Genomic DNA, 16,856 nt, shown 5'->3' on the forward strand with positions numbered 1-16,856 from the left:
GTTCAGTATATTATTATCATATTTTTATATAATTTCACTGTTGGAAATTATGGAAAGGGAATTGATGATGACACTTGCAGTGTTTTATAGGATGAGCAGCTCATTCCCTATTAAAACATTTTATGTAGTCTTGCATCCTTGCCTTTTTTGTTTTGTTTTTCATATATATATATTTTCTAAATATATTGTTACAAGCTTCGTGATTCATCTGGTAGCTGCTTGGTTCGGTTGAAAACTCTTCATATTAAGAATTTATTGAATGTGTATGGAGAAAATGAATGGGACACTTCCTTCCAGGGCCTCTGAAAAGGGGGGGCGGGGCACATTTCAGCTGCTTGAGGAGGATTTTATTTTGAAAGTAATGCCAGTCCCGTTCTTCGTCATTCTTGCTGGCTTGATCCAACTGGTGGTTTGGCTACCAGCTCTCCGTGCCTTCACACACACACACGCGCACACACACACAGACACACCAACCACCGGCTGCTATCGCTTCAATTCACAGCAGGAGGTAGGATTACAATTTACTCCCTTATATTGTTTATCACGGCTTATCCCATGATTCTCTGTGTGTCTATGTGTGTGTGTGTGTGTGTGTGTGTGTGTGTGTGTGTGTGTGTGTGTAGGGGTCTACACACCCACGGCTGCTTGGTAAAGTTTGGTTCTGGTGGGACAGCGCCGGCGCGTCAGGCGTGATTAGCGGTGATTAATTATGCGCGTAAAGTTTGCGCTTGATTAGTGATGGGATTAAAGGAGACGCGTCGCCGGGATGCGGTGCCGCTGTGGGTGTTTCGGCATGTAATGGCATCCGTCCGCTGCAGTGGGGAAAGCGGTCGGAGCATCCCGGTAGTGACGGTCGGTTCGGTGCGGTGCGGTGCGGTGGGGACAGAAATCAGCCATGTGTTACAGTGGGAGAACGGGACATGATGTTTTCTCCCTACTGTGCGGCTGAATCACACGCACACATGACCCAGAACCAAACCCTGGCCCGCGGGGGTGAAGCAGCCTGATGTAGGCTTCCTCAGGAATACCAATGCTGAGGAACGGGTCCGACCTGTACGGAGTGTGTCAGCAGACACACACGAACTGGTTTGAGCCCAGGCAGGCAGGAGCCAGGCGGCCGTCACATGTCGCCGTGTTTCAGACTGTTGGGCTGTCATGGTTTGTCTCTTCCTCGCTGTCATCTGTCATCTGTCATCTGTCACGGCCTCAATCAGATTGTAAACCAAACCACTTCCTCTCAAACCCATAAACCCCCTGCTCCAGTTTCTGAAGCCTGATGTGAGAATTTAAAGTAGTAATCTGACACATTTTCATAAATATATAGGCCTAAATGTCTGTTTTTCTGCTCTCTATCTCTTGTTTAGGCCCACAATAGTGATTCAAACTATATCTGTAACTGCAGGTGATTTCTGGGAAGATGTCACTAGAATAAATTAATGAGGATCTTGCGAAATTATCACTTAAAAGATTCAACAGCACCAATCATTTACTTATCTGGAGCAAATCTGTGTGTTGCAACATAATTTTTCGGCCATTGAGCCAAGAGCAAGGATGCAGCAAGACTCTGCAAGATGGAGTAACAACACTGTTGCAGGAGTAAAGAAGAAGTTGAGAGGCTGCTGTCATTTAGTGTAGAGGAAGTCAGAGAGAGAGATAGACTTTCTCTGAAATGACTGTCCAGAGTAATGCAAGAAGAAGAAATCCTTTCTACCTCTCCTTAGCTCTTTCTCTTATTCGACCCTCATTTTAAAGGGAAAATCCGCCCTAAAAAACTAACAGCTATTGGTGACCCCCCTTCCATTCCTGGGTCCATTTAGTTGTTATTGTATTTTTCTTCTTGGTGGATAACTGGCCAATTGTAGATGACATGACGTCACCTCCAGATATTTCCAGCAGCTACAGTGGAGTTTGATATGAGAAAATGTTTCAGGATGTAAAACATCAGCGGTAAACGTCAGGTTTTGGTGTCAGTCCCTCAGAATCAAAGAGCGAGGGCTTCTTTCTAGAGCCGCCATTTTGCACCGAGAGACGTTCAACAATCATACAGGGAGAAATCCATCATAGAAGAGGAGAGAGACCAGTTTCTCCACCCACAGGAGCAGGAGAGAGACCAGAATGCAATGCAGCAGAGAGACAGGTTGGGGTTTGAGTCAGGGGCCACCATCATAATCACGTGTGACCCGCTGCTGACTGATCACACTTTCCAGTTGATTGACCACACGGCCGCCTCCCCTTTGATCGAAAGCAACAACATCACAACCCCTTCTCTGGGGGTTGTCGAAAGGCATTCTGGGAAACGTAGGAAATCACTAACTGCAGTAGACGTAGACGAGGCAGGTTGAGGGAAAGTGGGTTCACCAAAAAAAAAATTACATCACTTCATCACAAAATAACTCCTGGACTATTGATCATCACAGATTGATGAGATCTAACAGTGTGAGAGGATCAGAGCTGAAGGCCAAAAAATGTCAAATGGAAGAGTTTAATTAATCAAAATGAGTTAAACACTGTTTGGAAAACAATGTGACACCCACTTGGACCAAATGGCTGGCATGAAAGTAAGTCCCATTATGGAATATTAATGAAATCAGCAGCCATCTTTTGACCTTTACTTACTAAATGGAAACCTGACAAACAAGCAGTGAACATCAACAGTTTTATTTTCTAAAACGGATAAAAAGAATTTTGGAATGTCAACCTTCAATTACACTTTTGTTGTGCGGATGGGTGTGTTTTGTAAAGACCTGCTCTTCCAGTGTGTGTGTTTGTGTGTGTGTGTGTGTGTGTGTGTGTGTGTGTGTGTGTTAGCATTTTTTTCATAGTTCAAAAAAAGGGGCCAAGGTTCACTCAGTTATTCCCCATAGAGACTGACTAATAGGCTTGGTTCTATATTGTTGTGTACAGGTGGGATGTCCCTCTGTGTGTGTGTGTGTGTGTGTGTGGGTGTGTGTGTGTGTGTGTACATATGCATGTAATGGCTCTTCCAGCAAACGCAGCACACACAACATGGGAGTGCTTAATTGACTTTATGGGTGTGTGCTTTTGTATTGCACACACACACACACACACACACACACACACACACAGTCCCATGCATGGATAGAACAGCAGAGCTCAAGGGGCAGTGGGCGCGGTGGGATAGGTCCAACCTTTAACCAATATTATCAACACTGAATCACCGTATGTGCAGGAATAGAGACCAACAATAAGATACTGAACACACACACACACACACACACACACACACACCGGGACAGATGTTTAAGGGGCGTCGGGGCAAAAATATTCTCGAAAGTTCATAAAATAACTGTGAATTTAAAATGAACGTGACTTTGGATGGAGAGCTTGTGAAACTGTGGTGGTCAAGAGTCTCATTAGTGATTACTACAGCAGAATAACATGGAGCTGATATCACCATTCATGTTCCTGACCCACCATACGGATTGTCACATTTATGTATTGTGATATATTGAATTTCGATATATATCGTCCCATCCCTGCTTGCCAATATGCAATGCAAATGTAAGTAAAATTTCAGTAAAATTGCCCCTAAAAAGGACCAAAATGGTCTAAAGATCTGATGAAGAGGGCAAAAATGGCCTCTGGGGAAAAATCAAAGTTAATTTCTTAGCTTTATTGTTACACACACACACACACACACACACACAAACACAATGTGACAGAGCGGCCTAGGGGCTAAAACAAAGAGATCGACCTGTAGCTGAAAGGTCGCAGGTCGGATCCTCACAGCAGCAGACTGTCCTGTTGAATTAACCTCCAGACAGACATGAAGCCGCAGCCTCTCATCTGACTTCTCTTTTCTTTCCCTAACTCTTCTCCCATGGAGTCATTTGAGGCTGTCAGGAGTATCATCAGCCGACTGTTTCTGTGACCCTTGACCTTCCTACTGATGGTTGCAACCCTGCATTCAAGCAAGCGGTGTCAGATTTGCGGTCTGAAGGAGTTTCCGATTAGGAAGTGCCACATGAACACCTGATCAAGTCGGAGAAATCAGGATTGTAGATGCGGCACGAATTGGCCGAGTTGTGATGTAATCGCATTCAATTTCCTGTGGTATTTACATTCATAATCCCCAGAAATAGCTGAAGATTGCCTGCTAGCTAGGCTATTGCTAACTCGATTGCTAACGTTAGCCTAGAAGGCTGGAAATGTGTGTAAACGGAAACGTAACCATAAAGCACGTGAACGCAAACTACTGGGATGCCGGAGTTGTGACGTATTCCCGACATGGACTTGACTTGACTTTGGTTCTGGTGACTTGGGACTTGACTCTGACTTGTACTTTGATGACTTGAAAAGGTTTCTAAAGTCTTGACTTGAGATCTTGTGTTTGTGTAAATGACTTAGATTGAAAGTGATGAGATTTGTTCCAGCAGACGACTGAATTTAAATTCTGTTTTCTGAATTTGTATGGAATGATTGAATTTATTGAAGTTGAAACTGATTATAGAAATCAAACTCATGATGCTCTTACCAAGTTTTTATCCTATTAAAACCATATTGCATTGAAAAGTCCTACATATTTAGTTTTCTTTAAGATATTAAATTGATACTGGACTCTTGATTTGTTCTGACTTGACTTGCTGTTCTACATTTAGACTTGAGACTTGACATTAATGACTTGGACTTGACTTTGTAATCTACATTTAGACTTGAGACTTGACTTGAGACTTGAGCCTCAAGACTTGAGACTGACTTGGGACTGGAGCAAAGCTGACTTGATCACACCTCTGTTGGTTGTTTATAACGTTGGTTTTAGACTGATTTTAGACTCTAGCAGTGTCAGCTAAATGCCTGAAATGTAATTTATAAAATGAAGACACACAGTCTGTTGTGCTGCTGGTTAGGAGACATAGTTTTCTAAATTGTGTCATGTTGGATTGGGTCAGGAGGCGATCGTCATCATTTACAGACAGAAACCAGTTGTCCGCTGATAGAAACGACTGACATTTCCTGGTTCATAAGAAAACAAGAGTTGTCAGTTGAATCACACAGCCGTAATGTAAATATAATGTTAAGTGAGCCAGCGGTCAAGATAGAAATCAAGTGTGTTGGTTACATTACACCAGCTCCAACACACACACACACACACACACAGACACACCCACACACACACATGCATAAACACACTACTACACACACTTGGCATGCAGAGAAAGAGGAAGTGTGTTGCAAACAGTCGGTCACATGCTGTAGGGACACACAGGCGTTGGATGATGTCACTCTGCATTCATCAAAATGTCCGATGTTGCTAAAAACGACTGCGGCGCTGGTCATGATGTGTCCACACACACACACACACACACACACACACACACACACACACACACACACACACACACTGTAAAGCATAACGTGGTTCACTGTCATGATGTAGAGTCTATTTTAGTGTCTAGTGTTTCAGCTCTGGTTGGACACATGTTTTAATAGTATAACTTGCTGGAATGCAGTCATGCAGTAGAGTATTCACACACACACACACACACACACACACACACACACCTACACACAATAATTAAAGCAGTAATAATTTCTCAAGCAGTAGACTAAGCTATCTGCTTGGGCTGCGTGATTAGTTGTGTATATTATAATCATATAACATCATTTTAGTTTGTACAATCAATAATCATAGAATATTGGCAATATTGAGTTGAAAATAAAATAGTCAAGTTGTTGCCAAAAGTTGAAGCCAAAAGTGCTGTAAATAACTTTGTTCCTCAAATTGTGATTAATAATTGTGATCTCAATATCAAAGCAAAACAATTAGGATTACTGTCCAAAAAATGTTTGAAAAGTCTTCAAATAAATCCAATGCATTTTGTTTTTAATTAATGAATTAATTTTTTTGAACATCTTACTACCTGGATGACTGAAATGCATCTAACAGACAATTAGGGTTAATATTGTGTCGGAGGGCGCTGCAGTGTGCTGGTCTGACCACCGGGTGGCAGCAGCACCACAGTACATTTGGATCTGGTTTTGTTCAGTAAATGACAATAATCTCTATTGTGGGCAGCAGCCAGTGGATTATCTTCCTTCCTCCTTCTGCAGCATCTTAGTCAACTGGGTCAAGACAATATTTTGAAGGAATTTTAGAGCTTTTCAGTCGCTGTGTGGTTAGGAAATTGTTTCTTCACACACACACACACACACACACACACACACACACACACACACACACACAGACTCAGGAGGGGATGGAGGAGTATTGGCTCTCTGCCAGCCTGCTGCAGCATGAGACACCAACACATCAGGCTGGAAGTCTATTTGCTCTGTAGGGAAGAAAACCTCATCTGTTTTGAAATGTGAGGAGGTTTGATTTACAAAATGAAATCACCGTTTGTAAAAAATAGTGACACCTGCTCCTCCTACTACCTAGCAAATGATTAAAAAGCAAATTAAACCATTTTGTGTTGCTTCTGAAGGATAATAAATAGTCTGATTCCCTGGTTGACAAAACACAAACCTGGAAGTTGAGCAATAATCTCCCAAAACCTCGATGTTGTCCTTTAAACCCCTCATACTCCTTATCCACACAGATCACATGACACATTTACTGTATTTGCACAAGCTGCTGTTTGACTCCTGTATTTAGGAAGGAAGATGTCTGACTGTTTATTCTGTCTGGTGTGTGTTTCCTCTGTCATTGCAGTTATTATTGGGGGTCATTTGGTTTTAGTTCCTCGTCTGTTTTTGTTTTGGTTTCAGTTTTGGTTCCAGGTTATTTTTTTTTACCATTAACACTATTCTCTCACAGCTAAATCATCAGTGTTAATGTAACTCTGAGAGTGTAAAAATCAGCACTATGCCAAGTCCACACCCATCAGAGTTAATTGAACAGCCGAGCAGAAGCCATATCAGCTCTCTGATTGGACAAACAACTCTCCAATCAACACTTACCAACTCCTTATAATTGTCAGTGAAAACTCAACACTTACTAACCTTGGAAATCTGCTGTGCATTCTGCTAAATAAGGATAAAAGCACTGATTCTTGTTTCTGTTTTGGGTGGAAATCGTATTAGTACACTGTAGAGTCACATTGGCAGTATAGTGACTCTCCACTTCCAGATGAACTCATTTCTTGGTAAAAGTGTAGCAGGGTGTGTGTTTGTGTTGGGTGTGTGTGTGTGCTGTATGTCGAGTGTGGAATCTGTCAATAAGTGGATTCAGTGGAAGATCAGTCACTCCTTTGTCAATATCTGTATCTATTGATAGACTCTGACAGGAGCGGATGTGCGTTGTCTAAGTAGATGGCAACAGTTAATATTTGGCGGCTGCTTTTATCCAAAGTACCTCATTAATTTGCATGTATTTTAGCGGGAATCGAACCGCCAACCCCGGCTCTTCCTATTGGCTGACACAGAACTGAACACACACCTCACTGAAGGCTGTCATTTCAAGTCAATATACAGTACTGTGCAAAAGTCTTAGGCACATGTAAAAAAAAATCCATAAAGCGAAGATGCTTTCAAAACTAATGAAATGAAAATGCAGTCTACTGACACACTAATGCAGAAAACAAATAAATAAACATCGAAGACAACATGTATATAAAAAAATCTAGGGTGCCTAAGGCTTTTGCACAGTACTGTATATTACGGTGTAAAAAAAAAAAAAAGAATGATCCAATCAGTGTCTCCCGTGTTTTGACAGATGGGCGGAGCCTTGGTTACTGTTTACTTGTTTACTGTTTACTTGTTTACTGTGACGGAGAATGATGCTGAGCAGCAGCAGTGAGCAGGATTTAGTTCCTTTTGAAATAAGAAGGATTCGTCCGACACACCGGCACAAAGACTTGTTTTGGAGGTGTGAATATTTTCTCTACTATGTAAAAGATTATTAAATATTATCAGGGATTTGCAGTTAATCCCTAAACAATCAAAATTGCTTTGACTATACCGCACTTTCCAAATCATAAGAGGCTGAAATATTTTGTGCTGTGCAGAATTCCCAGTCTGCAAATCAAGTGGCATGTTGAGTGAAACATCTTACTGAACTTGAGTTAATCCTAAACATTATAGCATCTCATTCTTTTACTTTTCTCGAGTGCTGAAAAACAAAATTATGCAGAAAAAGGCTATTCCTGCATTTCAAATCACACTCGCGGTATTAAAGCTGCACTAGGCAACTTCACAGCTGGAAGCTAGAAGTGAGTGACTGTTTGGAAAAAATTTGAACTTCAATATCCAGAAAAATCCTGTGCAGTGAGGTCAGTAAACGTCACACAGCACACACTGTTTACCAAGCGGCTGGTCTGTGACGCTTTATACCAAAGACCACTGACACCAGAAATGAATTTGGGCAAATCGGACGAATCCACAGCGTCTATCTTAGAGGGGACGGGACGCTCTGCTGCAGCTGCACTTTGTGACTGATAAGACTGCTGGACTTTATAAAACGTTGTGCAGCTTTAAGCAATGTGACCTTTTTTTTTCTGTCAGTATTGTGCAAGCCTTTTGTGTGTGTGTGTAAATGCCTCTGTGTGTATATGTGTGTGTGTGTGTGTGTTACCGCTCACATGTGGGTGGGATCCAGAATGTCTGGTCCCTCGCTGGAATGTCAACAGTGACTCGTCGTCACCCTGAGCGGCTGCAGCACGCATTCATGCTTCTTTAACGCCGCTCCACACACACACCCGTCCCGTCCCGTCCCGTCCGGCCCGTTCCCACTGAACTCTCGCTCACTGACAGACGAAACTGCGCAGGCGAAAACACGCGTGACTCCAACATGACGCAGGTTCATTCATGCCGACTTCAAGCCCTGCAAACTTTCTCTCACACCTACACACACACACACACACACACACACTCTGATGCCATGGGAGGAGTCTCTATATACGCTCATATTTGTGACTTAAAAGGACATCAAGTAATCTGTGATCTTTAGCACGAATTGGAACAACATCAACAACCATCCCCTTGAAGTATAATTGTATGTGGTATATACTGCTATATGGTTAAATGTTGAGTCTTAAATCTGGTTTCAGGTCTTAAAAACACAGCTGTTTTGTCTTTGCACTATACTTTTCTGGTGAGAAATTCCCCTGGTTGTGCAGATGTATGGTTCACTGTTATTTGAGTTATTTGGAGATGAAATTGGTCTTGAATTTTATTTGAACTGGCATTAAAAAGGGTCTTAAATAGTTGTAATTATAACATACAGAAACCTGTCATCTCCCTGTTTATGGTTTGCACTTTTGTTGTCGTTTTCCCTCAGAAATAAAAAAAAGCGATTATTTTCACTCATAATTGTTCTTCATTCAGATTTTGCGCAAAATCACATAAGTATCGAACTGTGGGTTTTTGTTTTTAAAACGATGACTACAGGCTGGAAATTGAGTTTTGAAAGCAGCGGCGTCACTATATGGTGAAGTCCTTGTATCTAATGTAATTTATCACCAAAACGTCCAAACCTGCTTCTATCCATTACAGTTCTGGGACCAAGTGGAGCAACTGACAAGATATTATTTGATCAATGTGATAAATTATTAGACGTACTGTAGATCAGTGATTCTCAACCTTTTTCATATCATGGACCCCTAATTTAGTCCACATTAGAGCTACAGACCCCCATTTGGTGAGATTTTTTCTCGAATCCGAATCTGAGAATATTTTTATTGTCAGATGTGATTTTGTCCAGAATCCCATGACTGTCTGTATTGTAGGTAGAGAGATAACAGAGAAACTATGATCAAAACAGTCATTCTAATACACTCTCTAACTGTGTTAACTTCTTGTAAATGAAATAATGGTGAAGTTTAACAATAGATCAATTTCCTGGGGACCCCCTGGAACCCCCTGAAGGACCCCTGGTGGTCCCCGGACCCCACGTTGAGAACCACTGCTGTAGATAATCAAACTAATCAGCTTTGAGGGTTTCCAAATAATATTTATCTCCTTTTTATAATGCTAAAACCTGTGAAATCGAGTCTGGACTCACTCAGGATACGACATGATGCACCTTGCCACATCCACTTGACGTCTGTGTTTGAAAGCCAGAACTCTGGCCAAGTAATCATTGAGTGACTGGTATCGATCAATAACCCTATCAGCCCCACACAGATTCAGGCTACTGGTCATTTTGTCCCATGGGGGAAGGAGAAAACGTTCTTATCGCCCCTTTAACACAGACAGGTGCCTCAGACCGGAAGTCCCGGTCCTGTTTGACCCCCTTGCCTTTCATTGGCTGCCTGTGCGTCAGTGAAACCCCCCCTCCGGCCAATGGGATCTCCTCTCCTCCCTCCCCGGGCTGGATCCCCTCCTCCCTCCCTGCGTTGCTGCTTCACTCCCTTCTCTCTCTCCCAGACTGAGAGAGAGAGAGAGAGAGAGAGAGAGGGGGGGAAGAGTGTGAGGAGTTTAAAGAGAGAGGAGAGGAGGAGAGAAGAGTTTTCGTTCTTTTCTTTTCGGACAGTGGGTTTTGTTTTTCTGAAGCGAGGGAAGAGGAGAAGTGAAGACGGGATGGGCGTCCCTCTGTGGGCTCAGGTCAGTGGAGCTGTGTGTAGAGCCGCTGTGACTTTCTGTGTGTGTGTGTGTGTGTGTGTGTGTGTGAGAAATTCATGCTCCTCCTGCTATTGTATTAAACTGCGTTTTCTAGGCTGCTGGTGGTTTCCTGTTTACAGCCGGTGTGTGTTGCCAAATGTTAGTGGTTTGGTAAAATGTTTGAGTGCCGCTAAGAATGACTTCACTGACTTGAAGAACTAGGTGGACCACTTAACAACCTGAAACATATTTGAGTGTGTGTGTGTGTGTGTGTGTGTGTGTGAGAGAGAGAGAGAGAGAGAGAGAAACAGACAGAAAGAAAGAAAGAAAGAATATTTGATGAAAACTTTTTGCAGACTTGTTCAGGTTCTGCAGACTTTGCCGGGACAGGTGCTGGATCAGAGCATCAGTATTAGTCAGAGAAAGGGGGAGGAAAAGGGATTTTATGTGCATCTGTGTTTGTGTGTGTGTGTGTGTGTGTGTCAGTCTGCTTGCCTGGTAGTTTTGTGTGTGTGTGTGTGTGTGAGTGTGAGAAAGTTAAAGATGGAGGCAGGGAGAGAAAGAGCATCACTGCAAGTCAGAGAAAAGGGGAAAAATAGCGATTTTGTGTGTGTGTTTGCCTGGGTGTTATGTGTGTGTGTGTGTGTGTGTGTGTGTGTGTGTGTGTGTGTGTGAGGATTCAACACCCTGCCACCTGGCTGGCGAGAGATCCAGTGGGCTGGTTGGTGGGGGGTGAGCGGTCCATGCTGTACCCAATTAGGGTGAGTGCTGACTGGGTTAGGCATGGCACACATCCCCCACCTCCGCCCTCCTCACCCACACACACACACACACACACACACACACACACACACACACACAACCCACCTATAGGAGCCAGACCTCCAGGGAGAGATGGCATGTTTTTTACCCGACGACAGGCACTCGTGCTGGGGGGAGAGAGGCTGGAAACTGGGGCAACAGGACCAGGGGCGGATCTAGGACTTTTTAACTGGGGGGGCAGAGTGGGGGGGCAACACTAACTTTGGGGGGGTCCAAGGACCATAACCATATAAACGAGCTTGAGAGTTAAAAATGAACTAGAATACAATATAGCTTGATTGTTTTTAAACAATTGTGTGTACTCAAGATTCAGCAAATAATCACTACATGCAGGACAAAGTTTCAGTTACTGCAAGAACTCATTTGACTTCTTGTCCAGTGATTATTTAGATGAAAAACAGACTGGACTGTGAAATATCTGGAAAAAAATGAAACATAACATCGACACCCGTCACTCTTCAGCACTTCTCTCTGTCAGAAAGGAAGCCTTGGTCGCAATCTTACATTTCAGGCGATTTCAATGTTTCAGTCAGAGTTAAACAGCCAGCGATGTACAAGAAAATGCACCGGACCAAGGAGCTTGGTTCAAAAGGACTCTGCCTGTTTTTCCTCTGTTGTCCTTCTCTAAGCAGGGTTCCCATGGGCCTTGAAATTAATCCTTGAAAAGGTCTAGATTTGAGGAAAAAGACAAAACAAGGCCTTTGAGAGAGAAAATTAAAGGATGGCCTCGAAAGTACTTTTTTATCAACACTTGGCATCCTGAGGAAAACCCGATGATGGAGATTTGTGTAGATTCAGACAAATGTTGAGTTCCACCAAACAAAACCTTGAAAGTCACTGAAAAGTCCTTGAATTTGATGTCCAGGTGAGAGTGGGAACCCTGATTTAGTTCTGCACCAAATCTGAAACAAACTTGACTTGTTGAATTTTTTTGGGGGGGTGACAACCGGTGATGTAACGGTAAATAAAAAGATGGGTGAACCGTGGCATCATGAGGCAAACACCCACTGATCTGAACAAAAATCAGTGAATTTATAATTTTTTTTCCTTAACAGACCCTGTATCCTCATATAATTTCCATCAGTTAGACTCCATTTACTATGATGTATAGTACGAATTTAATATCATAACGCCTTAAAAGGTGGGTTTACCCTCCTCTGCATCCCTGCTGACAACAGATGCACTACAGAAATATTATATTTGGGGGAGAAAAGCCTCATAAAAAGAGAACAAAGGAACCAACTTAATGAAAAAGTGCCAGAGAACAGAAGATTTGAGGCCTTTTTACCCCCAAGTGGCAAAAAAGCTGCACCTGTTTCATCTCTTTCATGCAGAGCAGCTTCCTTGTGTTTTTCTCTGTGATTTTCTGCGGCGGCGACACTCCAGTCAGGACCTGATGGAAGCCGTCCCGAGTGTTTATAGATGTTGGAGGACGATTAAACATCCGTCTCTGTCCCACGTCAGACAAAAGAGCGTTGCATAAGAGTGTGTCAGCAGGTACTGTAGCGTAATTCAAGCCCCGGGTGTTTTAGCTCGGACTTTATGGAAGAGAAACACAAGCTGGAATATGAGCACCGAGAGCCGCCCCGGAGCCTTTTGTGCTCCCACATCCAGCTGTGTGGGGTTTCTATATATTTTTTTTTTTTTTTGTCTAATCTCAGTGATCTGCTCAGAACTGGACTGGTTCTTTACTTTGGCCTCTTTCTTTCTTCCTTTTCCTTGTTTTTTTTCCTCTTTTCCCCTCGGGGCATTTTTTGTTTTTTCTCGCCCTGCAGCACCGGTTTCACCAAGAGCTTTTTGTTAGATGTCTGCCAGCGTGAATATCGCCCGCTAGACACGCCTCAGACTCACACACACACACACACACACACACACACACACACACACACTCTGCTTCAATAAAACAATGGAACAATGTGCGAAGGAAGTCTAGTTTTTACATTAATCTCGGTTGATAGAGAGAGAGAGAAGACACGACACAAGTCTGAAAGAGTTTGCATACTACAGCCTATACTCTGTGTGTGTGTGTGTGTGTGTGTGTGTGTGTGTGTGTGTGGACACATGCATGTGTTTACTGTTTCATGGTAGTACGCTACAGGTTGCTGAGGCATGAGGTATTTGCATCAAGAGAGAGTTTGTTTTCCATACTGAGAGAGAGATAGAGAGAGAGAGAGAGACAGAGAGACACAGAGAGAGAGAGAGACACAGAGAGAGAGAGAGACACAGAGAGAGAGAGAGAGACAGAGAGAGAGGCAGAGAGAGAGGCAGAGAGAGAGAGACAGAGAGACAGAGAGACAGATAGAGAGAGACATAGAGAGAGAGAGAGACACAGAGAGAGGCAGAGAGAGAGACATAGAGAGACAGACAGAGAGAGAGAGAGAGACACAGAGAGAAAGAGAGAGAGAGAGGCAGAGAGAGAGAGAGAGAGACAGACAGAGAGAGAGAGAGAGAGACAGAGAGAGAGGCAGAGAGAGACATAGAGAGACAGAGAGGCAGAGAGAGAGACATAGAGAGACAGAGAGAGAGAGAGAGAGACAGAGAGAGAGAGAGAGAGAGAGAGAGAGAGACAGAAAGAAGGAATATTTGATGAAAACTTTTTGCAGACTTGTTCAGGTTCTGCAGACTTTACCTGGACAGCTGCCGGATCAAAGAAAACATCAAGTGAAATACAAAAATGCTCCCGTATGAATAATTTAATAAAGAAGAAACATCTTTATTAAATTCTTCATGTGGAAGCATTTTGTGCGGATCGTCTGTTGTATCACACTCTACACTGGCCTTTTATTAAACATCAGATATCAGCCAGTCGTCTCGTTCTCCTCTGACATGATGGAGTTTGACCTCTGACCTCAGCTACAGAAAAACAGACTGGAACACCTGTTGACCAGTTAGGCTTTTATTTGTAAATGAATTCTTCATTTAAAGGCAGTAATGTCTCCCAGAGTTGAATGCTGTTTCAGAGGCTTTTCCACCCTGATGAGAAGAAAACTCTGGAGGGAAACACTGAATACTTCTCTTTTTTTTGGCATGATAATAGTCAAATTTAAAGATATCAGCTATTGGTGACTTCAGTGTAAAAATATCAGTATCAGCCTTTTAAAAACCCATATGAGTCAAACCTCGGTCTATAAACTCTTGGGATCCGTGTTACATTTTAGGGATATACTGTAGCTTTAGGATTAGCAGTGTCTTGCTCAAAGGCACTTTGGCTGCTGACAGACAGGCTACAGGACAATCTCAGGGCTGGTGGTTGTGGGAGTTATAGTAGTGTATATAGTAAGTATATGTAGTAGTAATACAATAGGTGGGGGTGTCAGGTCTGAGTGGAGGGGGAACTGAAAGCAGATGGACCGCAGTGAAACCATGATTTCACTTCCTGTGGAGCCCAAACAGAAATCCTTTTCTTAGAAGAAGCCTGTTGAAACAGATGATCCGTATAAGAACTGTGAGACAGGAATAGACCTCGTACACCAGGGATCCAGTCAGCCTCCTACGTCGCATAAATTATCACATTCACCAAATATGAATATCTTGAAATTGTTTAACTTGCACCCAAAAATGTAGTTGATATTCACAGGTTTTGAAGTTTTGTTGGCGAACAATTAGAAGCAGGGACTTTTACATAATTGTACAAAACTAAACTACTTAAACTACTTAAAACACAGAAAACTACCACTTATCCATGAGATTCCTGCTTTGTTTGTTTGTTTCTTTTTGGGCTATTTAGTCTCCATCTTTGTTCCTCAGCCTCACTGTGGTGTTTCTGCACTGCTCTTCCCACAGATCACCTGTCAATCAAACAGTGTGGGCGGAGCTTGGATTTTCTGTTGATGCAGTTTGAGTTTCTCTTTTCTTTGTCTGTTCAGTCATGGTGGCTATCACTGCTCATGCTAACTACCCAGTTCTTCTTCTTCTGTTTATTCCAAACAAACTGGAAACGAAAAACGCATCACTTCCTGTGTGGATGGTTAGAACAGTCAGTGGAAAAGCTTGTGTTATATCAGTCGGTGATCGTGTAGCCTGGTTCCAGACTCCTGAATCGCGACCCGCTCACTCTTCAGAGAGTCTGGAGTTGCTCTATTCAACGGCGATTTCTCGATCGGAAAAACGATCAGGCCAATCAGCGCCTTTGTGGGCGGGACTAAAGTTTGAACCGCTCGTCCAACGGTTTTTCATTGGCGTTTCGACAGAATAATATTTGTTGAAATCATTCCTTAACCAAGATATTGTCTTTGCAAAGACGATATTTGTGTCAAAAACACATTCAAAAAGACATTTTTGGTGAAGTTAGTAAATACGCTCAGCATCAATGTGACTGAAAATAACATCAGAGCAGCCGGATACATCGGTCACTAGTGATCGGTTCAGATACGTCAGTCTCTAGTGATCGGTTCAGATACATCGGTCACTAGTGATCGGTTCAGATACGTCAGTCTCTAGTGATCGGTTCAGATACCTCAGTCACTAGTGATCGGTTCAGATACGTCAGTCTCTAGTGATCGGTTCAGATACGTCAGTCTCTAGTGATCGGTTCAGATACGTCAGTCTCTAGTGATCGGTTCAGATACGTCAGTCTCTAGTGATCGGTTCAGATACCTCAGTCTCTAGTGATCGGTTCAGATACCTCAGTCTCTAGTGATCGGTTCAGATACCTCAGTCTCTAGTGATCGGTTCATGATCGGTTCAGATACGTCAGTCTCTAGTGATCGGTTCAGATACGTCAGTCTCTAGTGATCGGTTCAGATACCTCAGTCTCTAGTGATCGGTTCAGATACCTCAGTCTCTAGTGATCGGTTCATGATCGGTTCAGATACGTCAGTCTCTAGTGATCGGTTCAGATACGTCAGTCTCTAGTGATCGGTTCAGATACGTCAGTCTCTAGTGATCGGTTCAGATACCTCAGTCTCTAGTGATCGGTTCAGATACCTCAGTCTCTAGTGATCGGTTCATGATCGGTTCAGATACGTCAGTCTCTAGTGATCGGTTCAGATACGTCAGTCTCTAGTGATCGGTTCAGATACGTCAGTCTCTAGTGATCGGTTCAGATACCTCAGTCTCTAGTGATCGGTTCAGATACCTCAGTCTCTAGTGATCGGTTCATGATCGGTTCAGATACCTCGGTCACTAGTGATCGGTTCGGGGAAAATCAACCCCCCCACACAGAAAACGGCTAACAAGGAGACAATCTCAGGCTGAATAATGGAGTGGAAACGAAATGGCCATTCAGTCTGAATATCAGGCTAGAGATAGAGTAGCAGAACAGACATTTATTTATATGAAAATGTCATCGGATTCTTACTTTACGATAAAGTAGCAAAATGTAGAGATAAAGAGCAGCAAAGAGTGGAAGGAAAGCAGCACTAGAGTCACGATTTGCTCAGTTTGTTCAATCTTAGACAAACAGTGACTCAGCAGTGTGTAGTAAATGCCAAAACTGTGAATGTAGAGGAGACAAAAGAGACCTCCCTGCCTCTGGGACGAGGGAGAAAGAGGATTGCTGCGAAAGAGAAATGCAGCGTTGAGATTTTTTGGCT

The 16,856-nt window shown here is 43.0% G+C and overlaps 1 protein-coding gene across 3 annotated transcripts in view; it reads left to right on the forward strand.

Annotated features, from left to right (window-relative positions):
- Positions 1-409: 409 nt before the first annotated feature.
- The window catches only part of pld1b (phospholipase D1b), a 50,330-nt gene continuing 33,883 nt past the window's right edge, over positions 410-16,856 (forward strand). For 2 of the 3 annotated variants that reach the window (XM_078291301.1, XM_071904404.2), the window contains exon 1: positions 10,276-10,503. The gene's annotated coding sequence lies outside the window, so the exon portion shown is untranslated. Of the gene's footprint in view, positions 509-10,275; positions 10,504-16,856 lie in introns of those variants that run through there. The other variant, XM_078291300.1, reaches the window with a different exon arrangement.

This window comes from Centroberyx gerrardi, chromosome 22 (genome assembly GCF_048128805.1).
Source record: "Centroberyx gerrardi isolate f3 chromosome 22, fCenGer3.hap1.cur.20231027, whole genome shotgun sequence".
Classification (NCBI taxonomy): Eukaryota; Metazoa; Chordata; class Actinopteri; order Beryciformes; family Berycidae; genus Centroberyx; species Centroberyx gerrardi.